Source organism: Arvicanthis niloticus, chromosome 9, assembly GCF_011762505.2.
Source record: "Arvicanthis niloticus isolate mArvNil1 chromosome 9, mArvNil1.pat.X, whole genome shotgun sequence".
Classification (NCBI taxonomy): Eukaryota; Metazoa; Chordata; class Mammalia; order Rodentia; family Muridae; genus Arvicanthis; species Arvicanthis niloticus.
This window is the reverse complement of record NC_047666.1, coordinates 63,777,084-63,804,023: the sequence shown is the minus strand read 5'-3', so window position 1 is coordinate 63,804,023 and position 26,940 is coordinate 63,777,084. Positions and strand designations below refer to the sequence as shown.

The 26,940-nt window shown below is 44.4% G+C and overlaps 2 long non-coding RNA genes across 2 annotated transcripts in view; one reads left to right on the top strand and one right to left on the bottom strand.

The window, feature by feature from the left end:
- LOC143443536 (uncharacterized) overlaps positions 1-26,940 on the bottom strand; it is a 56,796-nt gene that overhangs the window by 3,595 nt on the left and 26,261 nt on the right. Inside the window, exon 3 of the long non-coding RNA XR_013112621.1 lies at positions 14,875-14,952. This is a non-coding gene — a long non-coding RNA (uncharacterized LOC143443536). The remainder of the gene's footprint in view (positions 1-14,874; positions 14,953-26,940) is intronic.
- Positions 19,224-26,940, top strand: part of LOC143443537 (uncharacterized) — a 75,068-nt gene continuing 67,351 nt past the window's right edge. Inside the window, exons 1-2 of the long non-coding RNA XR_013112622.1 lie at positions 19,224-19,336; positions 24,646-24,793. This is a non-coding gene — a long non-coding RNA (uncharacterized LOC143443537). The remainder of the gene's footprint in view (positions 19,337-24,645; positions 24,794-26,940) is intronic.

The window sequence follows — 26,940 nt, the reverse complement described above, 5'->3', positions numbered from 1 at the left end:
CTAATTACTTTCTCTGAGGCCCCATTTTCAATACAGCTATACTAAGGATTAAAACTTCAGCTTCCCTGGATTCTAGCAATCTTGGTGATGAGGGTAAAGGCTTCCCTGCAGTGGAAGCCTTTTATTTATATTTTCCATTTTTCAGGGCTAAATGCCCAGCTTGTTAATCACTGACGCCCTTAGAAACCAAACATATAGCAAACAGGAAGAGGCAATATCTAAGACCTCGGGCCTAATGCATGACTTTTCTTGTCACGCTTGTCGTAGCTTCTCTACCTGCCCTGAGAGTGAACAGAATTTCCAGAGCTAGAACAACCACTTCAAAATGCACTGCTGAAACTCCAACGACTACCTCTGCCCACACCCAGAGAGCCTGGAACAGGAGAGGAGCAGGAATTGGTCTCTGAAGTAGGAGCAGCAGGCCACTGCTGTACGTCATTCACTGCTTCACAGGCAAAGCCCTGGGACACTGTCCATGTTTTCTACCCTCTTCCATTCCAGCCACCCAGACTTCCGGTGTCCCACGATGACGGTCTTCATCATCTGGTGTCCCATGACAACACTCTTGATCACCATACCACCCTTGCCCTTTGTTGCAGTGTTTATCTTAAAATAAAAGGTACTTTTACTCTCAAAGCTGGGCTACGGAATATGCAACCAAACTGTGGATGACGTTAGAAATGCCTAGAGAGTCATAAAGCTTCTGATGTGCAAACCCCAAACAAATCCAGGACATGGAGATAGTCCCAAGTCTTCTGCCTCAAGCCAGCTCCCTTCTCCCACAGTGTACACTGTGGTCTGGAATAAGAGGCAATACAATCCCTCCATGACATACCGCAGCGCTCGCCAATGTAGCCAGAGGGATGGTCTCCTGAGGCCTCTGAGGGCAGCTGGGTGGTTTAGAGTTCCTACCCTGGGATCAGAGGGGCTGGCGTCATTGTGAGCACCAGCCACCTTGGCGTGAACCCTGCCCAGCATCAGTTGAGCAAGCACTCGAGGCCTGGAAGAAACAGAATCAGAGGAACGGTACAGCAGAGATGTAGTTGAGACCTTTGAGAAATGGAGAAAGAACAGAACTAGCAAAAGACTTGAAGCACTGAGATGGGAGCCAGGCAGTGACTATACAGTATAGGACCTCGTGGGACCACTGGCGTTGGAATTTTACCTTGGGCAAAATAGGAAATACTAGATGGTCTTATTGTGCTAAGGTAAGACTTTGGCTTCATGTTGGAGTAGTGAAAGAATAGAAGCAAGGACACCCTCTGTGAGGATGCTGGCCTAACAAAGATTAGACATAACAATGATTTTGAGGAAGTCTGATGATGGCCAGAAGAAAATGCATTCGGAGTGCGGAGTGCGCTGAGCATAAGATCAATAGGTCTTTTTATATCTTGGAGTCAGAGACAGTTGTAGGCCTGCATGTGGGTGCTGCAAATCAAATCCTGGTTCTCTGGCTGAGTAGCCAGTGCTAACTGCTCAAAACCAGTTCTCCAGCCTTATCTGAGGATGGGTAGGATATCACAAACAAGCTAGGAAGAGCACTCCTAAACTTTCCCTCAGACACAAGGGTAGCTGTTTGGAACGTTTATTAAGATGGGATTAGATCAGTTGAAGCAGGGAAAATCAACAACCCATTGTTGGAAGTGCTAAGTAGAATTTGCAGGTGCAATATCCTTGGGAGGTGTCAAAAAGACAGTTGGAAATGCATCTCTGGAAGTCAGAGGGGTGACGGAGCAGGAGGTGTGAAGGGCATCATCCGCCTGCAGAGGATCTTCAGAGCCAAGGGATGAATGAAACAACCCAAGTGCAAGAATTGCCAGAGGGGAACGCACCTCTTAGACAGCAATGGCTTCAATATTTAAATGAAAAGCAGGACAAATAGGCACCGCTCGTCTCTTGCCCTTGTCTAGACAAATACTTCTGATACACTGTAGCCTTTTCCACCGCACCAAAGTGCACAGTTTGAGTCACTCTCAGCAGTACACTGATGAAACTCCTGCCAATAGAGCAGCGCTGGCAGCCAGGCTGAAGCCTGATTGGCTTTCTGGCTTCTGTTCAAGGATTACTAAAATCTTCTAAGAGTGAGGATTTCTTTTCAACATCAAAATATTTAAACAAGCCCACATAATGATAGTTTTACTTGTATTTATCCAGCCAATAGACTATGCTCATTGCTCATAAAACACCACAGCAGCAGAGAGGTCCCAAATCCCCCAGTTAAGAGGTTGCTTGCCCAGAACAGGGATGTTCCAAGTTTTATCCCTGGGCTGTCTATCAGTATTACCCAGAACTTGTTAGACATGCAAATCCCCAGTACTCACCCCAGACCTTCCGAATAAGAATTTCGGCTATAACAAACTATCTAGGTGATTTTGACATAGGCAGCAATACTTGAGAACCATCACTTTCCTGCTTTCCTGAATTAACTAATGCGTGTTGTCAAAGTTGAATTCTTTAGTCTTATTGAGCTAAATTTATTTTACTTTCTTTCTTCCCCCTTTCCTTCATTCTTTTCATTGTTTAAATTTTTTTATGGTGTTGGAGGGCACCCAGGCAGTCACTCCACCCCTGAGATTCACACTCAACTCTAAATAAGACTTCTTTTCTTCCTTCTTCTCTCCTCTCCTCTCCTCTCCTCTCCTCTCCTCTCCTCTCCTCTCCTCTCCTCTCCTCTCCTCTCCTCTCCTCCCCTCCCCTCCCCTCCCCTCCCCTCCCCTCCCCTCCCCTCCCCTCCCCCTCCCTCCCTCCCTCCCTCTTTCTTTCTTTCTTTCTTTCTTTCATTCTTTCTTTTCTCTTTCTTTCTTTCTTTCTTTCTTTCATTTGTTCTTTCTTTCTTTCTTTCTTTCTTTCTTTCTTTTGTTCTTTCTTTCATCTGTGCACAGACAGTATGCCAATGCCATGGCTCACATGTGGCAATCAAAGAACGACTCCCAGAAGTTGTTTCTTTTCTTCCACCATGAGATCCAGGCATCAGACACAAGTCATCATGCTTGTACCACGAGAGCTTTACCCACTGAGTCATTTTGTTAACCGTAAGTCTGGGCACTTAAAAGAGTACTGCATGGACTGGGAGGCAGTTCAGTCAAGAAAGTTCATAACTTTCAAGTACAAAGACTGGAGGTCAATCTCAGAATACCCATTAAGAAGTCTAGGACTGTTTGTTTGTTTGTTTGTTTGTTTGTTTTAATAATCCTAGGACTGAACAGACTGGAACAGGGGGATCCTTGGAGTTCATGGACCAAGTAGTAGAGCCTGGTGAGAGATCTTGTTTTATATACAAATATACATACATAATACATATATATGTAAACATATGAATATACATACACACACACACACATATATATGTGTGTATATATATGTATGTATACACACACACACACACACACACACACACACACACACACATATATATTATCAACTGAAGAACAATGGTATACTCTGGCATCCCAGTGCCACTCCCCATCCTCCACAAGAATGCATAGAGTGTGCTACATGCTGGTGAAGTTCTTGGAAGCAATAGCAGATACTCACAAATTATGTACTAGAAACCTTAACAAAAGAAATGATGGCTTACAGTAGGGCTGGGAAATGCACAGTTGGATTGAACTAAGCATCCCCTCCTTCCACAAGCAGAATATTTTTTATGAAGTGTTTATAGGTGACATCAAAGTCAAAGAGAGTTTTTTTTTTTTTTTAATCCAACAATGACAGTTCAAAGCATACTGCAATTCCACGTGAGCATTAGATGTCTCTCAGTGCTAGAGTGCTGACAAAGAAAACAACGTAGATGTGGCTGACATTGTCACCCAGGGATGCTCTAAGCCTCAAAGAGGCAGTGTGCTCTCCCAGAGCACAGTTAGTAAGAGTGTAATGTCCCCCAACCTTCCATGGCCCACAGAACTTAGTGAATTTGGAGCCAGACAGAATGAGGAGGCTCTGTTTTCTGTCTCAGTATTCATGTGCAAGTGTCCCTGAGTTTAAAGTTTCTAACACAAATAAAAATTCAAACCTGCCAGACAGAGTACTAAAGGCAATATGAGCTATCACGAGCTATGCAAAATTAAGTTTTATTTTGTTCTCACCACGTGGATCAAAAACAGAGTTCCTTCAAGATGTCCACATCAAGGCTCTGTATCCTGTACCCAGAACATTACATACAAAAGAGGGTTCATCGTTAAGTTTAAGCTAAGGCTGTCTAATGAAGGAGCCGATCCTGGATTACCTGAGCCATTTTAGACTCCCTAGACACAGTTACTTTTATATTTAGAAAGCAGGGCTCCAGCAAAGGACAAACAGAAAGGATGATACAGAGACAGAGGCAGGGATTGGATCAAGCCATCCACCACAAACCCTAGAAGACCAGGGTGGCTCCCAAAGATAAAGACAGCAGGGAACATCCTCCGCTAGTATGTGTGGAAGGACCAGAGCTCTGCAAGGGTTTGCATTTTGAACATCTAGACACATTCTTCATCCTAAGTTTAAATTTGTGATGACGTTTACACAGGAAACAACACACCTGGTCCAACAGGAGCTCCAGATGTCCACGAATTGGAGAGATTTTGAAGTCCCGTCATTCCCTTTGCTGCCTTTGTGTTTTACCATCTGCCTTTAGATGGCAGGGGCTGCTACAGGATCTGAGATAAACATTCATACAGAGAGATGGCAGTTTGCCCAGCAGAGGTCTTCATGACTTAAGACAGAACAATGTGGTCCACAGAAGGTTGGGGTATAGAGTGACCCTAAAGATCATACATACTCCTACCTATTCCCCAGTGAACCTACTTTCAGGACCATATACCATTCACAAGATGAGTGGGGTTAATTAGATGTACACAGTAACCCCACAGAAGAAAAAGCTGAGAGAAACATCTGCCAAACATTTTGTTCAACTATCTATCAAAATGGTTGATGGGTTGCCTAGAGGTTTAGTCAATGAGATGATATATATGATATATATGATATATATGATATATATGATATATATGATATATATGATATATATGATATATATGATATATATGATTGATTATATATATGATATATATGATATATATGATATATATGAGATATATGAGATATATGAGATATATGAGATATATGAGATATATGAGATATATGAGATATATGAGATATATGAGATATATGAGATATATGAGATATATGAGATATATGATATATGATATATATGATATATATGATATATATGAGATATATGAGATATATGAGATATATGATATATATGATTGATATATGTGATATATGTGATATATATGATATATATGATATATATGTGTATGTATATATGTATATTTATGTATATTTATGTGTACATATATGTAAGTATATATGTGTCTCTGTGTGTATGTATGTATGTATATATGTATGTATAACAATAGCCAAGTCACACCTGAGAAGCAAATAACCTAGTGTCACCTGATTGTCGAGGCTGAATGCCTCAATAGTCACAATAGTCATCTTTCACTGAGGGCAACAACCAGTAGTTACTCAACCTGCAAGGTAGGATGTCTCAGTAGTCCTTCTCTGGTATTGGAATTCTGGACATTCTCTGGAGAGCCCCTGAGCCCTATTTCATGACGGAATCTTAGAGACACTGGGTCTCAGTAAGAAAATCATCAGCAGCAACAGCAATAAAACAAATCTTCTCTGGAAACGTCTGAGCATTCAGCACTATGCAGAGTAAGTAGAGAGTGTGCCCGTAAGAACAAGGTTGAACACAATACAGGGCGATTGTGAGTGAATCTGTTGATAGCCCAGAATTCCATGATGTGGCTAGGCTGACTGGTCTGGAAGCTCAAGGGTTTTGCCTGCAGGTTCTGAGATTGTAAGAATGCACTAGCATGCCCCCCTTTCTTATCATAGGTTCTGGGGTTTTCATGTATTCTTTTGTGACAAGCACTCAATTGACTAAGACATCTCCCTAGGCCCTGCCTAACAATTTCTTAAATCCCCAAGGTCCAGCTTTCAGGTTCTGTCCCTTCCTATCTTCTTTTGTATGTTCCCTTTGGAATATTTGCTTTCCTAATGCCAAGGGCAGAAAGTATTCCCCAGCGAATTACAATACTTACCTTTCCCTTCCTCTGAGAAGGTCCCTGAATCTTTACTTACTAGGGCAACCTAGTTGTACTCTGTACATCTTGGAGTCGTTCCTCTGTAAGCAGCAGTTTTTTCGTGTTCTCCACCCCCTTTAGGAAAGCAAGAAATCAGAGGACATGGAGAGACACTCCATAGTTAAAAGCTCATATGACTCTTACAGAGGACCCAGGTTCAGTTCTCAGCACACAGCTTCTGTGGCTCAATTAATAATTCTAGGTACAGGGTATTAGACATCCTCTGCAGTCCTCTATGAGCACCTGAGTTGAGTTACATAAAACGTAAATATGCATACACACAAATAAGTATTTGTTAAAGAAAGCAATCGGAATAGCTCGAGAAACATAGATTTCAGGTCTTCTTATGACTTCCTAGAGCGCAGGAGCGTGTTCCTGCCAGTTTAGAGCCCTCTCCATCTAGAATCCAGTCATCTCCCTCCAGAGCTACATTGTGACTGTGATTCTTGTGATGTCACAGCTATATTTTTGTGATGTTTTGGCTATATTTTTGGTCATGTTGTGGCTATATTTTTGGGGGTCTTCCTTCTGTTCCTGGTGTCAGTATCTGCCTTCAATTTGCTGGTTGAGCCTCCGTCTACAGTTTGTCGAGGTGTCCAGACTCTGAGTGGCCAAGCCTCCAATACTCCATAATTTTTGATTCCTTCCTCTACTCCTCCTATCCCATCTCTTCCCTTGTTTCTTCTGTCAGCCCAATAGGTTTCTCTTTCCACTCAGATAATTATGTGGGTCTTTAGCCCAATGTCATAGTAAAGAATAGAGTTCTAAGGAAGTTAAAATTCCTTATTCAAGATTTTTAAATGAAGACTGGGAACAGAAATCCAAGAATCTGAACTAACCATTACACCCCATTGTGTCCTTGGTTGGGAAAACCAGGGTTCAAAGTCTATGTTAGACAAAGGCCTGACTACAATGTTTAGATCAGATGGCATCACCAGCTCTATCGAAGGTGTTTGACTGTATTTTATATTCCACATCTTCAGCACAATGTAGGAACATGTCCTTTGTGGAAAAAAACAAACAAACAAACAAACAAACAAACAACTGGTGTCACCTCCACTCAGCTCTTTCATTTCCAGCTGTAGAATCCACTCATATTAGAGGAGGGACCACCTCTGAGAAAGAGTTGCCAGCAGCACGGGCTGAGGAAGAGGTATTTAGAGACTCCACGTCTGTGAGCCAATTGCTTTCTTTCTGCTCTTGTTGACTACCATGAGCATCTGGGTGGTTACATGTGAGGATGAAGGAGCTAGGAGAGACAGCTTGTAAGACATCACATAGTGGACTGAAGGGTGTCTCAAACATATGGCCTTACTTAGGATTGTACGCTGAATCTTCAGGGGCCATGAAGGTTGTCCTCTGTCTCTTGATAGACCTGTATGTGTACCACAGCCCAAAGCCCAAATTACCAATGATTTCTCCTCTCCCTCTCCTCTCCTCCTCTCCTCTCCTCTCCTCTCCTCTCCTCTCCTCTCCTCTCCTCTCCTCTCCTCTCCTCTCCTCTCCTCCCCTGTTTTTTTTAATGGTCCAATGCTGTATACTTAGTATGGGTGTGTAGAATGGGAAGATGAGAGATTCACGGGCAGCATGTTAAATAACTGAGAGTGTATGTCACAATCTGCTTTAAATTCTGTTGCAAGGACCAGAAGAACAAAGCTGAGATGTGGACTGTTCATTCACCATCCTTGTCTTGAGGTCTTTCAACTAGATTCTATGGAAGGTACCAGAATGAATGTCTTTTGATTCTTCCTATGCTAAGCCTAAGCAGGTACTTGATAAATATGCATGGACTGTCTAGTTGACATTTATGTATGGGTGAACACTGTCATTGAATGTCAAGAGAATATGGCCCAGTAGAGTGACAGCAAAGAGCTTTTGCCAAATTCTTCTATCCCTGTGGTGAAAAGGGTTTCCTTATGTGAGACTGGATGGGGGCTGGATGTGAAACCCATCTCACTAGTCTCTACTGCAAGCATATGGGGACCACAAAGTGAATCCCTTCATTCTTTCCCCAGATTTCCTAGTGTTGAATTTGTTCGCTATGTTTTTATTCTCTTGCCTAGATTCAGAGCCAAGTTGTTGTAAGCTTAAGTTATCCAAACAAAATGTCAGAAGTCTGCTTATCAAAAAACTTCAAGTGGCATCCCTATAAACATACCATAGTGGGAATCCTGCCTGAGCCTTCTTATCGACCTGGTGCATCTCCACTGCCACCTTCTCCCGTCCCACTGTCTCTTTCCTCTTCCTATTTTTTGAACCACCTTCCCTTATTGTTTTCATTTCCCTCAACAACCTATTCTTAGCTCTTGCCTCTTTAATATTATTATCTATCTGGGAGAAATAATTATCAACATGCAATCCTGTTTCCAATCCTCCCCACCCCCCTTTAGCATCTTAACAGCCCTAAGTGGCAGTTAAGGGTGAGGCAGAACTGCCAACAGCTAGCAAAGATGGCAGGAGATAAAAGTGAAACTGTTGGCCACATTCCCCCACTGAATAAAGGAGGCGACGTAAGTTAGCTCATTCTGTGCACAGTTCTGTGTTGAGTGTTTTGAGGGGAAAGGGAAGAAGATGAGAAGCTAATCTCTAACCTTAAGGAGACTATTACAATGGCCTAATAAGATCCATGGAGTGACAGAGTTATGGTTCCTTTCAGAATTGTGACTACAGTCTCTAAGCTGGCAAAGGTTGGAGTAACTTAAAAGTTAGAAATCAGGCTCTGTTCTGGAGTCTGCCTGGGTTTGAAGTCTGCTGTAAGTGACCCTGTAAATTATACAGTGTCTACGAGTCTCAGTTAGGAAGCAGAAGTACTACATGTGCTTACCTTAAAGAACTTTTGTGAAAATTAAGGAAGGTACATTGCATTATGGTGTTGTGGGCAAGAAGTAAAGACTAGCTAGCCATTCTTATGGTCACTCAAATGACTGATTACGACTTGTGAATCTGTAGTCAGACAATAGTGACATTAGCAGTGTGTGTTGATATTAGCCGATCAAATCAAGGTGCCTTATTCTGGGAGTTAGCTGTTGAATATAGTTGTGGTTAACCAAAGCCGGACATCTATTTTAGATATGGCTCAGAATTTATGCAGAACTCCTATTTAGTTCCACTGGGGCCGGCAGCACGTTTCAGAATGAAGCTGAATCTTAAGTACATATCCTTCATCATTTCTGATATTTATTCCACTATGATAAAAGTCTCCCCTGGGTCTCTCAAATCTGCCATCTGTGTACCCAAATGGAAGGCTTTGACTCACTTGGAGCCGCAGCTGGGCTGGGAAGTTCCTAGATAAAAATGTGTGGCCTTGGATGACTCTGCTTCCCTAAAGCAATTGTTCTGGGGACTCTACCCCTATGCCTCTCTCAATACTCCAGGTGATATTGCTACATTAAAAAAAAAAAAAATCAAACAGAAGTTGTGATACTTCCAAGTAACCCTCAAGGCCCTCTTGCCATGAAAAGACACACTGCACCAAAGGGAAGGAAGAAATTAGTTGGAGACCACAGAGCATCAATGCCTGAATGAATCCGAATAAAACATCGACTGGTCAACAGTCCATTGTACCACAGCTCAGTAGGAGTGTCCAGAGAAGAAATGCTGTTGTTTCTTCATTTAGCCAACATGAATGGAGCCCATGGACTGTGTGTGTACGTAAGTGTGCATGAGAAAGAGACAGACAGAGACAGAGAGAAAGAGAGAGACAGAGACACACAGAGACAAAGACACACCACACACACACACACACACACACACACACACACACATGCAGAGTAAGAGAACAAGAGAGTGGGCAAGTGAGAGAGAAATTTGACTTTCTCTTAATATATGTGGCATTAATTTTTCTCTCTTGAGGAAACCACACACAACACCCTAAAATAAGTAACAAAAGAGACACCATTTTTGTAGTGAAAAAGAAAAATTACACAAATATTTGTCATTCGTAAATAACTGGTTTAAGTGTCTACCCAAACGAGGACAGATCTGTCCTTCACTTGACAGATTCTGGTTCCCTGCAGTCCCTATGCCTTTACCACCCATGGAAAGAATCTGCTCACAGGACCCGGTGGAATTGTCAGAGTCTCCTCTGATGAAGTCTATTTCTCCCTTCAGGCAAAAGAGACTGAGGGAGGCAGGATGCATGCAGACACATGCCACAGGAATGTGGGTCTTCCTCCGGGCAAATATCTTGGTAAACCCTGAGCAGCAGGCTCTTCAGTATGTCCTCAGCGTCTGAGGGACATACTCATCACCCCCACCCCTTTCCTCCACCCTCGGCTTCCAGGGAGTCCCTCAGCATGCTGTCTTCTCTGACGCAGATGTGCTTGGCTCTGGAGAGCACCACACACTCCCTGCATTTTGACAACAAAGCTTTTGACTCATGGCAGCCCTGTGCGCACTTGCATCTGAACCAACAGGAGAGAATTGCATAAGTTTTATGATGTTCTCACTAAGCCGTACTGTCTCCGTTTCTCAACGCCCGAATCTCCGATGCAGAAATGACACGTGATAAGGCCACCCACCTATTTTGTACATCACTTATTCTTCAATGGACCAGAACACAGAATCTTGGCATCTTGACATTTCCAAGCATAGCCCCAAAGTCTGAAAGCATTTACCTGGCTGTGTGACAGAAGTAAGTAGTCAAGAACTTTTTTCCCCTAGTGAGAGAGAATTGGTTGCTTCTATCCACATTCACCTTTCTGTCTAACATGTAGACATGTTAAGGCCATGAAAAGACTACTAGGGCATCTTTAGGGTCCTCCCCTAGCTCCACCAAGCTCAGGACCACAACTCAGATTTGTGACTTTTTTTTTTTTAACTCTGAAGCAACTGCTTGATTAATCCATAAGCATCAAAGGCTGTTTTCCAGACTCCACCTGGCACATCAGATGTAACCATGGAAGGAAGAAAACTCAGAGCTTTTCAGTGGGGTCTGTTCACTGTAGCTGAGGCTCTGCAGCTCAACAGAGCTCCAGAAGCTGAAGTACTTGGAGCTCACAAGTGATCTGAAGCCTCATTGGATCTGTGACTCCTGGTTGTCATGATCTAATGCAAGGCAGTTCTTTGTCCTAACGATCGAAGGCTGGAGTATATAGACTCCCCCAGCCCCCAGAATCATCGGAGAGGATGTAAGACTACTTCCAGGAAGCAGACACACTTCTTTCTCTCACTGACTTCTCTTCACCAAGAAAACCACATTTTGATCTTTCTCCCTGCTTCTCCATCCTCGGCAGAGCACACGCCCGAGGACTTCCTTCGTTACTCATATGTACCAAACTGCTCTATTCCTTAATGATCTCATAGACAAAATGAGAAATACAGGGGCATGGTGTTCTTAAGCAAAAATATCCAACTTAAAAAAATCCACAAAGATATCTCCAGTGTCTGTGATACCAAAGTTAACGTTAGAAGGAACGGAAGAATGTTGCTGGAATAAGAGGCCATGTGTGGGTATGGGAATGATAGATAGCTCAATCAGGATGTTGAAGATGGTCTAAACAGTGGTCCATTGTAGCAATAGAACTTGAGTGTGGACAGTGAGGGGGTTTCAGTTGCATGGATGCAACACTAGACTTGTAAGACATACAGAGTGCTACACTGGAAGTTATAGGCCAGATTTTTCCGTATGTTTATTTATAATGGGCAGGTTTTTGGTTGGAAACTACTGATTTGACTAGCATGCATTTGGGGGGCTCCTGTCTACCTTTTGATGAATGATGTGTTCCATATGTGCCTCGAAAGACAGGCAGACACACAGGCAGTTAAAGTGGAGATAGATGGTCAGTGCTATTCCACCATGTGCAGGGAAGAGTCTGAATGAGGATTCTCCATGGGAGCACAAAGGGAGAGCAGGAGCAAACCTGGAAAAGGGTGAGGAAGGTACAAAGTCTGGAACCAGGAAGATGAGAGGAATCCCCACCACCTGGGGGAATATTCTTGTAGCTCAGTGAAGTTCCATGTGGAAAGATCTATGAAAGAGAAGGCAAGGGAGGGAGGGAGGGAGGAAGGGAGGGAGAAAGGGAGAGAGAGAGAGAGAGAGAGAGAGAGAGAGAGAGAGAGAGAGAGAAAGGATGGTGGCTGTTCCTGTAGAAGCTGGGCAGGGTGGGGCACAGGAAACCAGATGGCCTCACTGTAGAGGCAGTGGGCAACTCAAGGTGCAAACCCAAACCAATATGTGTCTGCTTGTAGTCTCACAGACATCTGTGAACTCTGAAAACTACTCAGTTATAACTAGAAGCTAGGAGGGGCTGGAGGGAGCGAGGAGGGACTGTATCATACATCTCTGGGAATTTCCCTCCATGCCACCCATTCACACTGACATGATGACACCTATCATGCCCTGACTTTGGCCTAGATCAGAGGAGCTTTAAGAGAATGAGGTTTGCATCTTACTGGTCACTGGGACATCCAGGAGGAAAGGAAACAGGGGATCTTTAGGAAATAGAAATGAATAATTCAAAGCACAGACTATCACAGCAGAATGACTTTTCCCCACTTCTTGTAAGAAGTAGATAATCTCCAGCCCAGAGAGAGAAATTATTACCCAGGTCTTTACTCTTTGTGTGGACACAGCATTAAGGAAATGGGAAGCAACCTGAGCTTAGGGATAGAAAAAGTTCTACTAAAAGAAAGAAGGAAAGAGACACAGATAGAGTGAAAATTCTCCTTCTCCTACTCTTCTTCTTACTACTACATCATCATCATCATTATCATCAGCATCAGCATCAGCATCATCGTACTCTTTTAAGGTTCTGGCCTCTGGATTTAACCCCAGCTCCTATAAGTCACCTTTTTCTTTATACCAACATACTGTGTATGTAACAGGGGCAGCGAGGCTGAAAATAGTGACCACTAGAGGGTGCTCAGCCTCCACCACATGCAAAGTGTGTGTGTGTGTGTGTGTGTGTGTGTGTGTGTGTGTGTGTGTATAAGGGTGGGATGTCTGTAGAGGAACTACCCAGTAACACTGAAACTGACTATTGAAAGCTTCCTGATGTGACCCATGATAAAGGGCAGAGTGCTTATTGCCAGGGAAGAGAAGGGGACATCAGAGCTCAGAGACCTTTGGGAAGCCACCAAGTAGTGGGCCACTCAGAAGGTCCCTGGAATCCTGAGGATGACCAGAACACAAATTTTAGGTAGGGTATGCAACTCTTATTTTAAATGGTTCTTTCACCGGGCAGTGGTGGCGCATGCCTTTAATCCCAGCACTTGGGAGGCAGAGGCAGGCGGATTTCTGAGTTCGAGGCCAGCCTGGTCTACAGAGTGAGTTCCAGGACAGCCAGAACTACACAGAGAAACCCTGTCTCAAAAAACCAAAATAGAATAAAATAAAATAGAAATAAAAATAAATGATTCTTTCTAGAATAAGTATATGTCAAATCAGCTTAGAAGCACAGCATAGCTGTGAGCCCCAGCAGGGCACACTGGGTCCTCTTTCCACCATGGGTTAAATCCAAGGAGCTAGATGTCCAAAGGGACATCATCCCTGGCACGGGGGCTGACACAGACCTAAGTGGGCTGAGGAGTAACTAGAGGATGTCTGTGAGTGCCCCTTGCTGGGGCACTATAGGCTCCGTGGGGTCACAAGGGTTTACTTCTCTAGGTGGAAGGTGACTAGCTGGTGCATGGCAGCCAGTGCCTTGCCTGGTCTCTTAGCTAGGTAGCATTTTGGCTTCAGCTCACCAGGAAGTAAGAATATCCCCATTCCTTAAAAACTGTCTTAAGTTACACTTGCATTGGAAAATAACAAGGATAATTGGATCTTACTCTGTGGCGAACAACCCTCACCACAAATTATCTGTGCTCTTAATTATGGAGAACAAGTATGGGTCAGGGGTCAGTAATGGGACTCTTGCCTGCCTCTGTCTGTGTTCCCATATGTAAGCTACCCTCATGTCTCCCAGGGAAGGGGAAGAAGGGCTGGTCCTTTACTGACACCCGCGGGGTCTGAAGGATCCCAATGGTTCTCCGGCCACAACTCAGAGGCAATGATGAAATTGCTTTTGTGTATCGTAGGCAAAGAGCCCGTATTGATGACAGGCTGGCGCTTCACGCCTAAGATAAATGGCTTTGAGGAGGGGCCTGCAGTTGTGGTTTTCCCTTCTCCCTGAGGTTCATCCCCAGGTCTCCTGGCACTTTAGAAAATGAGCCGCTGTAATTCCATTCTGCTCACACAGCCTTCCATGGCCTATCCCAGTTTCATTTTAATATTGCTGCGTGCTCTGTCACTCAGAACACCGGTGAAGGTCTCCGAAGCTTCTCCTCACAGAACCTTGAGGGTGTTCTGTTTGGCCACGTCCTAATGAAGAAAAGCTGAGGGTGCCGGATGACACTCTCACACTTGGAGGCGTCAGGGTGGGAGAGCTCTGAGCCCCGGGGAGTGTGGATGAAGAGTGAGCCTGCCTACAGTCAGGATAACAGAGAGATGTGACAGGACCTGACCTGAAGACCTATATTCTCTTGGTTGTGATAGTTGTTGCTGTTGTTGCTGCTGCTGTTGTTGTTGTTGTTGGTGGTGGTGGGTATGTGTGTTTTGCTGTTAATCAAACCCAGAGCCTTCAGCATGCTATAACCCCAAAGCTACTACATTCCTAGCACTTGGTATTTTGTGGCAGAACTTATTTGACCGACTGACTGTCTTGGCTGGCTTCAAACTTGCCACCCTCGTGCCTCAGCCTGAGTGCCAGGATTGTTCGCATGCACCAGTGCTCTCGACTACCCTTTTGTCAAATGACCAAACCTATTGCTGTGATGCTCTGGGTTCCTTGGTTTCTGGAGCAGCTCCCTCTAGCACTTCAAACTTATTCCATGTCTTCTGCTGTAAAAGGGAAAACAACATCGTCAGTATGCTTGTGTGTCAGGTTTCAATACTATGTTAATCACAACATGCATTTATTTATCACTATGTAAAATGCTCCCTTAAAACTTGGTGGATTTAAAACAACAGTCCTTACAGCTACCTTGTGGGTGGAGAATTTGAGCTGGGAGCTCATTCTCCTCCTGTTAGGATCATTCAGTGGGATGTCCTGGACCACCCAGCACCATACACCCAGCGTTTGGATGTCTGCATGTGACTAGAACGCTGGGGTCACCTGTCTTTCCCCAACATCCTCAGGGCATCTCCATGTGGCGCCTGCCACAATGAAGTTGGACCCTTTACATTGGCAGCTTGGGGCCCAGAGAAGAAAGGCAATGACTGCCAGCCCCAAAGGAGCCCAGCATCACTTCCAATATTGTCTATCACTCCAAATGGTTACAGGCTACCCACACTTACAGGGAAAAGGAATAGATGGACACTATTGATCAGCAGCAAGAGCACTACAGAATTTGTAACCATTACCAATCTGCTATCAGGTCCGTTTGCCAATGAAATGATCCATCTCTGAGAAGGAGGGGATGCCTGTCTTTTCCTAGGCACTATTCCAGCACTCCTAATACAAACCTCTTCTTAACAGCCTTTAAGTTTAGGAGACCAGTGCATTGAGAGCTATGTAAAAGCCATATAAGGTGGTGCAAAGTATCTGCAATGATAGAGGCATAAAAATAACAAAATACAACCCCACGGTCTTTAATGCCCATCAGTAATTAGAGTTATGAATACCTTGGCCTGTCCCCCTACCTGAGGTATCCAGGTGAGATTATCATAGTTTTATGTTTTAGGTCTTCAGCTGAATACGTTACTTCTTTTATTTGCTCAGCATGCTTTGTGTGTAGAATTGATCTGGAAGCCCAATTGCTAGATCGTATTCTCAGTTTCCCCTTTTGTTCAGCAGATGTTCAGTGAGCTCGGACAACACAGATGGGGTTGGAACATGACGCATGTCCTTCAGGGTCACATTTGAACACATGGTTGTCAGTTTGTGGAGGTATTTTGGGAGGCTGTGGTATCTTTAGGAGATGGGGGCCTCTGGATGGAAGTAGACCTCTATGGGCTGGTTGGCCTTTGAAGGTTAGTCCTTCACACAGCCCTAAGTCTGGTTCATCTCCGCCCCCACTATGGGACCAGCTTCTATCACATACTCCCATCATCAAAAGCTCCACCATTCTTTGTCTACAGCTATGGACTGAGACCCTCTGAATCCATGAGTCCAAACAGACCTCTTTTTCCTTAGGTCATCTGTGCTATGTATTTTAACCACCCCAATAGAAAAGTAATTTTGACACACATGGTGGTCTTGGTATAAGGCTTTCTTCAGACTGACTTATGCAGCTGTCACTCCTGGCTTCAAACTTGGATTACTGCAGGTGGGCCCAGATTATGCACGGGGCTGGGGGGAGGGAGAACACTGTGGCAGAGCAGATTTTCCTTAAAATGTGAACCTCAGCAGCTGAACAACCCTGGCCAGATTGCAAAGAGAGGGTCTGTCTCCTAATTCAAGTCCCAGAAAATACCACTCAGGAGCCGTAGCACCTGGGGAAGCTTTCTGCCAGGTGTACCTCAGCAGTCCTGGGAATAGCAAAGCACCTTCTCCAGCAGGCTGTGAATGTCTCATTGTGACTGCTTGGGCTGGCGTCAAGCTGTCGAGTGACATGGCCCATGGGTATCCTTGGCAATTCCATTCTCAGTACTTCCAAAGTTCTCTGACAAGGCTAAAAACTCCTCATTCAACCAAAGATTCTTACACATTATTTAAATAGGATGCAAATGCTTGGTCTGCTCAGAGCCCTGGCAGCTCTCAATTTGTGTATTTTCAGAACAGCGAGGCCTGCCATCATCAGTTCACTTGAAGTTCAATCCAAGATGTGCCTCGCCTGACATTTGTTCATTCCTTATGCAGGTAACATTTTGGAGAACTTAAAAAGAAGCCATTGCTGTGCTCTGTTCCCTGCCGCCCTCCAAAACAACTTCAGAAACTATTTCAGACATTTGTTGCAAGCATAATGGCTGGAATACGACTTCTTCCCTACTGCCTGGATTTCCAAGTTGGAATCCACCATCCCTCTCTTTGGCACCCACTTTCTAGTTTCTCAAGTGGTATTTCAGTGGCAGGAGCTGCTGATTTGACCCAGGGGATTAGGCTCGTCTGAGCATAAACAGATTTTGTCAGATGGTCCAACCTGGTTGCTGTGGGGATGAATAGCAAGGATCATATCCCTCATATGACAAAGGAGAGAGTGTGTACTGAGCTGGCTCTTCCCTCCGAGCTTCTTTCTTCCTTAGAGTGAGCCTTGAGCCTATTCACTCAGAAGCTGAACAGGATACTTAACTTAGAGCTAACAGGTTCCCCTCCTTCTTTGCACCTGGGACCTGTAGAGAGGAGAAGCGTGCTGGAGAAACAAAACCACAGACCATGAAGCAGAAAAGAAGAACAGCTCACAGGGAGGCTATGTGGGTTGTGTGTGCTCTCCACAGGATAAGGGTACCTTGTAAGTCCAGTTCAGCCTGTATATATGCATGTTTTGGTGTGTACATCTGTAGAAAGCATATATGTAGAAAAAGACACACACATATATACATATATATATATATCACATGCTGTCATATAGGTACTTTGGTATGTATATGCACACTGCATACACATATGTGTATGCCTATGTGTGTATATATATATACACACATATATATATATATTTCCCCTTATATATATTCTATGTGTATATACATGCTTGCATACTCTCTCTCTCTAATGTACATACACTTTCCACACTGTGGCTAGTTTAAGAAGAAAGAAAATGCAGTAAGGGAATGAAAAAGAAGTAAGTAGAAGTCAGAAGAAAGACAAGGACGGAGAAGAGTCATAGAATATGTAGGACACTAATCATTGTTCCTTCAAAGTCTCCTGGACTCATGTACTCACCCACTGTGAATCAGACTCCCAGGTCTCCTGGTGACGAGGCATGGCCTGGAGTCTCACCAGTGAAATGTGGGCAAGACTAAGGTGTGTGATCCCTGCCTCATCTGCTTTCAATAACTGTCTGTTCCTACCTTGCATTCTTGAATGCGAACTCAGTTTCCTCTTACATTGGCCAGGAAGAGATGCAGAAGGGAAGGGAGCTGAGTGTCGGTGTGAGCCTGTAGAGCAAGGAGAGTCTATTCTAGTCAACATGGGATTCAGACTGCTACGTGAGAAAGGGTGGTCACAGACACTGTAGTTGTGATGTGGTAGCACACTGAGCCATGGCTTGTAAAGAAGGGACTAGAGAAGGGATGAGCAACTATGGGAAAGGAGTTCACTCATCAACACAACAACCATGCGATTCCGAGCAGGCTTTTAAGCAAAATGGTTACAATCTCTTCAGTATGTACCTGGATGAATTAAAGGAGGTACGAATTTCTAAATTGGAGGAGTGGGCCATGGTCCAAGTAGCAGCTTGATGACTCGGCTACCTTGATTGCCAGTGGTATGGGTGACTCATACCGTTCTGAGTGGGACCCAGAGAGACAGAGTGGACGGATCCCACACATATCAGAAAAAAAAATACTCTTCTTTTGATTCCTATACTATTCAGTTATGTGCCATTGGATCATTTTGAAGGTCTCATTTCACTTAAATATTTCCTCAAAAAAGACTTACGGAAAGAAAAGTTGGGCAGGTAATATGCCCAACTTTTAAAAACTTTTTAAGTAAGAGTTGGTTTAGGTAATATGTCAGCCATTTTCATTTTGCTTCCCTATTCTGATTACTGAACTTTAAATACTTGAATCTTAGTAGCCCAAGTAACTGGCCTTGACTTTACTCCCCAGGTAAATCAGAAGCTCATGCTGAGGATTGCCCATCCCCCCAAACCGTAGCAAGAGCAGACAAAGCATGGCACTGCATTCAATGGAAACCTCAGGTATGCTTCGTGACAGGTTAAGGCTAGCTGAATGCTTTGTGCTTTTAGTCTTGGGAGGTCCCCATTCATGAAAAGATATTTTTCACAGGTGTAATCTCAGATGCCTGACATGCCTAAGATTCAATCACTCGCATTCATTCTTTTGTATTTTCCATGGTTCTTTCTCAGTGGCTCTTTGTAAAAAAAAAAATGTTACCACCCTTTGGCAGGCAACAAATTAAGTGTTTAAGAAACACAGGAGGAGAACATTTAATGAGGAAGTTGGCAGTAAAAAATAAAATAAAATCTCTATCGCACAGCTCTTTGTCTGCAGCTGATCTCTGAGAAGGGCACAAGGTAGCTCCCAAAAGGTCTTCCTTCCTTCCTTCATCCCATGACTTCAAAGTCCATTCGTCTACAGACCACTCTATAGAGGAGAGCTGATGGTAAGACATGGCCACGAGAGCCAGCTGGCTGCTTCTCTTGGCCAGACCTCCCTCTCCTTACTTCAAACAGGGCTGGACCCTGGAGCCCTCACAAATAATCTTTTACCTCTCGGTGTTTTACCAGTTGGCCAGGCTAGTTGGCTTCCCTATTCTGTGCACAGGTCATCTGAGGAGAGCGAGGACTCAGTACAGGTAGGTTTCACTTGGAACTGGAAGGTTGGACTGGCTGTGTGTGAACTAAGCAGCCTTCTGGAGGGTTAGGCATGGGTGGAAGCCTAGAAGGAAGTACAGTAACAGAAGGACACCAGACACTTGGCAGAGGGTGCGAACCGGAAGCTGTGTGCATAACGGAAGCAGCCTTGAGTGAGCTGTGGTCCTCTTTTTATTTCATCATTAGCCTCTACACAGGAAATTCAAATGTAGAAAGATTTATCTGCATATATTCAGGACACTTTGGACTTTCTGTCATGGTATTTCTGAGTCTTATTCTCCAATACTAGAGAGAGATTTGGTTTAATTCTTAGCCTATCATGATAATAAGATGCTTTGGTTTCTTATTAGGCAGCCAGCTGCCCTGGATAGAGAAGTGCAGTCTTGAGAATGGGAATATAGCTACCTACAGAAAAAAGGAGGAGAGAAGGTGGTGAGGATTTACAGCAGGGCAGGGTGTGCAGGGTAAGGACTTCTCAGGATCTAGACTAAAAATCCACTGCAAAAAAAAAAAAAAAAATGCACCTTAAGGGTCATTGCACAGGGCTGAATGCAATGTGGGACCCTTATGTGCCTGGTTCTGAAATATGCTTCACTGAAGAAAGGGTCATTAGTGGGACAATCAGTGTGTATAAGAAACCCAGAGAATGTTCTGCCTTATACTGCCTTAGGCACATTGTTAATCTTATCACCCAATTGACTGTAAGTTCCTTGTGAGAAAGTGAAGGACATATTCGTTGATTTTAGACTTAGTGCAATATCTTGCCCATGGAGAACGTTAACGCACCTTTAGAAGCATTTGATCATACACCCTTCATTTCCTAGCTCCTATGGAGCGGGGTGAATGGTCTGATCACTGAGCTGGGAGGTAGATATGATGTGCGGCCCCTGTGTTGAACCATAGAGGAGTTAGTGAGGCACCTTCCCATCACTGCTTTCTCTGCAACCAAAGGTCCCGTGATCTAGAATAGGTAAGGTGGCAGAATTTTCCTCAGATCATATATATGGACTATTGCCACCCACTAACCTAAGCTGGGGATGTCACTTAGATGAGTTTTGTTTTATATTTGAGGTGTTTAGAACTCTTTGTTACTGCAGCCATAATGTAACTGATCCCCGTGGCCAGAATATTCATTACATTTTACTTTTAAAACATGGGTCAGTGAATAGATGAATGAATGAATGAATGAATGAATGAAATGGCTAAGACAAGTAATAGGAGTAGAACTACAAATATGATTTCTTGTTCGTACTCACTGCCTTGCTTACCACAGCTTTTTGTATGTCTGTTTTTCCTAGCAAGGCCTTGGCATTTTGGACCTATGACTATTAGCAGTTTCCCCCCATTCTGTCTTCCCTAAGTATGCTATGGAGTTTTTCAGGGAAAGCTCTAAATGCTGAAGATAATAAAGTCTGACGATCTATACCAAGTGAGCACCTGCCATGTCCCCGGCGTTGCACCAGAAGCTGAAGTACACAACTAGAAAAAATATGTCCGCCATCCCTGGATGGTGATCATCGCAAGGAAATATGAATCAATGTTGACAATTGCAGTGACCACTCTTAAGACAAGGCTGCTGACCCAGTCAAGAAGATAGGAAAGAAACAATTGCTTTAGGCTGGGAACTTCACACCATAGAGTACACGATAAAGCAACAAGGTAGGAAAGAACAGGGCATACTCTAAAAGAACAATTAGAGAAGACCACAGGGGAGGGGGGACATAGGAGATGACTCCAGAGATGGGAGCAGAGGCCAGAGAACAAAGGCCTGTTGTCCTTCATTAAGGAGGCTGCTTTGTGACAGATTTTAATAGATAAAGCCACAGAAGCCATGGTCAGAGACTCAGGATATAAAGTTATTTGACACTGATGTGAAGATAAGACAGGGCTACAGAAGCATTTGTCCCATCAGTTCCACATCTGCTTCTCTTTCTTGATTCCCAAACTCTTGGCATCTTGGCCTTTCCCTATGAGATTGTCAGAGAGCAAAATTAAATGTTCAGTACTAAATTTTGTTAGCACTGTCTGAGGCTTTTTCAAACCTAGGGGGAAACTGGTATTCTATGCTTATGTACAATTTTCTTGTTTGTTCCAGAGCAGGATAAACGTACCTTTCTATGGCAAATCAGGTAGCTCTCTATCTTTTCTATATTTATGCCACATGGCAAATGCAAAAATAAATTCCAGATGGGTTAAGTAATTAAAAGTTGTCTTCCTAAGACAAACACAATGTGCTGGATCCTCTCTTTGACCCACTATGTATCTAAATTAGAGTCACAAAAGATCCTGTGTGTGTATGTGTGTTTGTCTGTCTGTTTGTCTGTATGTGTCTGTGTGTGTGTCTATCTGTATGCCCCTCTCTCTTTCTCTGTCTGTCTCTCTGTCTCTCTGTCTCTCTCTCTCTCTCTCTCTCTCTCTGTCTCTGTGTGTGTGTACTAATGCCTTGAGGTTCTGTGATACATCAATTGATATGTATGTCAGAGGCGGTAAATATCATCACCAGTGATGTAAAAAAGAGGAAATAGTCCAGGGATGCTGGGGATATATTAAGCTTGTTTCACAAATTAGACTCTAAGAGACAAGCCCAAGGAAAGAGCCCGTGTCCCCAGCCTCTCTACTCAGCCCTTGGGCATAACACGCTTGTGAGAACACATCCCTTCCCCTTTCCCAGAGATGGCAAACGTGACTGGCTTGAGTTGAGGTTGGCAGACTCTTATTTCTAGCATCATGCCCTGGCAGCCTGGCCCTGTTCTGCAGCCATTGCCATAGAAAGACATAGATCAGGCCCTTTGGAGAGGCAGGGCTCAGGGCCAAGGCATTTACGCCCCTCGAGGCTCCCTTCTGCCATCCCTCCTGTTCTGCACAGCAACAACAAGGAGCAGTGCCTGCTGCCCCTAATTTGACATTGGAGGCCCCACTGGTTGTTTTCTTATGGGGTTAGGACAGACACCAGGTCATGTCCAGGGGGCAGGGGATGCTGATGCTGGAAGGTGGGAGGGATGCAGGAGATGAGGTGTGATTTGCAGCTTCTCTGCAGGTCTACAGCTTGGCCAATAGCAGCTATGAGAAAAAACCAATGGAATAACAGGAGCTGGGTTGTCAGGGAAGGAGGGACCATCTCTAGATGACAACCATGGTCATTGGTGAGCCTCCTACACTTCACAATGCTTGTTCACATTTGTTGTTCAATTACATCCTTGTGCCTACCCTGGGAAGCAGGCAAGTGAGGTAGGCATAATTAATCTCATTTTATAGATGATAAAATAGAGGCTAAGAAAGAACCATAACTAACTGAGAGGTAGTGCTAGGATCTAATTGGAATTGAATATTCACTCCAAACCATGCAAAATTTCTCTCCTACTTTTCCAATACTTTCCCCTAAGCAGTCTTCTTTTACTTGAAACTCACATTTCCCCCAACAAGAGGCCCTAGGGCTTTCCCTGTCTTGCCCCCTTCCTTCCCTGCTGCCAGGATCCATACTAGAAATGTGCATACTCTGGCAATGTTATGCTGTTCGGAAGGATTTGTATCACAACCAGCAGACAGCAAGCCTTCCGGAAAGAGATTGCAGTGCTCATGAGAGGATTCAGGTTGTGTGAAATCAGGTTTCTGAGGGAACAGAGTCACTTGCTTCCTTGCATGGCATGCCATGCCCTAGAGTAAGTGCTGACCCAGAGTGCTTACCATGACAATGACAATGGGAAGAAGCCCCTCTCCATTGCCATCAGAACCAAACAAAGAGAAGAGTATGACCAAAAATCTTTGACTAGAAAAGGACTTAAGGCTGCAAAGTGAAACTGGCCAGTATCTCAGGAGAGACTTTGGGAGACTTCAGATGGTGCCTGTACTGGCTGGTTTTGTGTGTCAGCGTGACACAAGCTAGCTTCATTAGAGAAAAGAACCTCAGCTGTAAGGCATTTTCTCAATTCCTGATAAAGAGGGGGAGGGTCCAGCCCATGGCGGGTGGTGGCATCCCAGGGCTGGTGGTGCTGGGTTCTATAAGAAAGAAGGCTGAGCAAGTCATGGGAAGCAAGCCTGTGAACAGCACCCCTCCATGGCCTCTGTATCAGCTCCTGCCTCCAGGATCCTGCCCTAATCGAGTTCCTGACTCCTATAATGATGGAAGTGCAAGCCCAATGAGTCCTTTCCTCTCCAAGTTGGTTTTTGTCATGGTGTCTCCTTGAAGCAATAGAGACCCTAATTAAGACAATGACTGTACAAAAGTCCATGTGACTGACTGACCTCTGAAGCAGGCTTTCTTAGAAAGCATCCCCAAGACACATGTCACACTGGTAGGAGGAGGGTACATGGCCAGTGCTGAGCTTGGGTCTGAGGTGCATGTCCATTTCCCCTGCAGCTCTGTCTCCTCATGCACCGGTCTGTCTCTCATCCCGTGAACACAGCTTTAGAGATTGGGGCTGGAGACTAAGATAAGAAAATTCCACAGGGCACACTGGCACGGGGGAAACATTGACTTTCTTGCCCTGGTTGATAATGGTGAGGGATCTATTTGCAATCTTGATTGCTTGGGAAACTTGCAACTCGGTTTGTTGAAAGCTGCCCCTTTTTGTTTGCGTGACATGGTTTTTCAAATATACTAGTTTCAGCATCTCATCAAAAGGTAGTGAGCATACAATGCAAAATCAATCTGCTGGGCCTCCCTGAGTGGGTAGTCTGTGGGTGACATGACCAGGTTCCTGCCAGGTGGTAGGCTATCCTGCCTGGATTGTGTCCTGTGCTGTTCAAGAAGGGGAGGCAACAGCAAGATACCAAATATATTCTGGACAGCAAGTCCCAAATGCCTCCGGGTTTTCCAAATGCAGGAGTGGCTGTGGTGGACTTGTGTTTTAGGATGCGAAGCTATTTATTATGCTCTTGTGCTATGCATCAATAATTTCCTGCCATAAAATAACAGAGTGGGTTTGACCCAGGCATCTAGAACTGCAGCCAGAAACAAAGCAAACAAGACCTTGATGGGGAAGCCAAGAGCGAGTGGCCAACAGAAAGCAGATATTCTGAGGTCCTCCAAGGCCGTGCCAACTCTCCAGCTTATATTCTCCTGAGAACAATGGAAAACTGTCTCCTTCTATTCTCCTAGGGTCAAAGCTCCACAAATAATATGGATGGAACAGCAACATCTATCTGTTAATGAGCAATGCCGCCGCCATCCAGATACCACTGCCTTCGTGTTCTCATTTCTACAAGAAATCTCAACATTTGGGTGAAACTAGCCTTTGGCGGACAAGGTAAAAGAAAAACAGAAGTGTCAATCATGACGCTGTAGTCTCTAACACTTCTCTGCACAACCGATTTACAGGTGCAGTCTGCACAAGCACAAGGTCTCTTGTTATTTTGTTTTCCTGAGCAATTTAAGTTAATTGTAGTCACTCACACAGCCAAGGAAGCCTTGGCTTTTCTGATGTCAAATCCTATATCCTAGCCATTTCCGAGGAGTTCATCACAAGCTTTACTTGTAACGTGTAGTAGGCCACGGGTAGGGATGAATTGGTTTATGAAACAGGGGAAATAAGAAAAAAACAAAACAAAACAAAACAAAACAAAACAAAACAAAACAAAACAAAACAATAGACTACTTGAGCAACAATGGAAGAGTCCAAAGTCAGTTCTAGTGCTTACTTGGAATGCAGAAGGTCTCTGGAACACAGTTGTAAGCTTGCCTGGGGTTGGTAGGTTATTTACCAATGGGTGGACACACACACACACCCACACACACCCACACACACCCACCCACACACACACACACACACACACACACGTATATTTGTCTTAGCTAGGTTTCCCTATTGCTGGGATAAACACTGTCCGAAAGCAACTTATAGAAGAAGGAGTTTATTTTGGCTTATGGTTCCAAAGGTGTAAGAGTATATCATGGAAGGAAATCATAAGAGCAAGTGGCAGGCATGATGGCCAGAGCAGGAGGCTGAGGATGTACCTGAAGCAAAGAGAATGGACCAGTCAGGGAAATGAGGCTACCCCAGTAGTGTATTTTTTTCCTCCAGCAAGGCTTCACTTCCCAAAGGTTCCACAACCTCTCCAAACAGCATCACTAACTGGGGACCAAGGGTTCAAGATATCTGAGCCCATGGAGGACATTTCTCATGCGAACCGGTGCACTATGTAGTGCTTTGCCACCTGTCTGTGGCCTTGGCCATCAGTCTGTCGTGTTACCTTGAGTAAGTTGCTGAGAGACCCTATTATCTGGGCTTGGGTGGAGATCAGAAATGACCCGTGAGGCCACTGGTCTCTGAATATCCATGCATCTCTGAGCCACTGTCTGAGGGAAGAGGCTTTGGGAGCGGGAACTGGCTCCTAAGCTCCAAAGGGAACATAGAAAAAAGCAAGCAAGGCTCCCTGTTTGCTTTGATGCTCAAGCCCTGGCCTTGGGAGAGACAACCGGAGGGCTGTAAATAGCCCCGTGGGTCTCGAGGGATCAGCAAGGACTCCTCCACAGGATCTCTAAATCAAGCGACTGTGGGAGGTGCAGACTCAGGCCCTGCTGTCAGGATGAGGGGAAGGCCCTGTGTCATCCTTTAGGGAACCGTAATCTCCTGTGTTTGTCTGTTTCTTATTTCCACTTCACGTCCTCGGATTTTCTCATCCACAGTCCCGCAGGCAGGAAAAGAGTGACTTTCTACCATGTTTTAAATGGGAGAGTGCAGGGAAAACCTCATAGACAAAGAGAGATATGGGTGACTCAACACTCCGCTACAATGTCTTGGCCGTTCATTCTCCTGTGCCTGCAGTGCGTGTGTATGTTGAAAGATTTAGCTGCTTCTCAGATGGGGCTTTCTGAGTACTGAGACAACAGTTATCTCCTTTCCTTGCAACCCGTCTAAGGAAGAGACAGGGCCATGGCTTGAGTTTTGGTAAGCATTTAAGGAAATGATGCTTCCCCAGCCTACACATCTCTAGACAGCAGGGGAAAACTCTCACTGGCAGTCTTATGAATGTTTTGAAATTATTGGAGTTTGCCAAAAGCTTATGAGTGCTAAGTGCTCTAGTTTTCTCCTCAACTTCTTCTCCAGTCCATTCTGCAGTACCCTCAAAAAAGAGCTATTTCTTTGTTCAGGTGTCACAGTCTCTTTGTCCTGTTTTGGCATGCAAACAAAACAGGTCACTGAAGGACTCTGATTTATTTGTTCAGTAGAGCCTTCTCTGTCCCCTACCTTTTATCCCCGATCTTTTACCTTTTACCTGAAGCTTCTGTTCTTTCCTTGTAAACTTCTGGTTTCTGAACCAGAAGCATTTGAACTAACATCTCAAACTACTATCAGGACACAGAGAGCTAACTCTAAATGGCATAAGTCTTTAGGACCCTCAACACCTGCCTCCAAGTGACATAGTTCCTCCAGCAAGGCCACACCTCCTAATC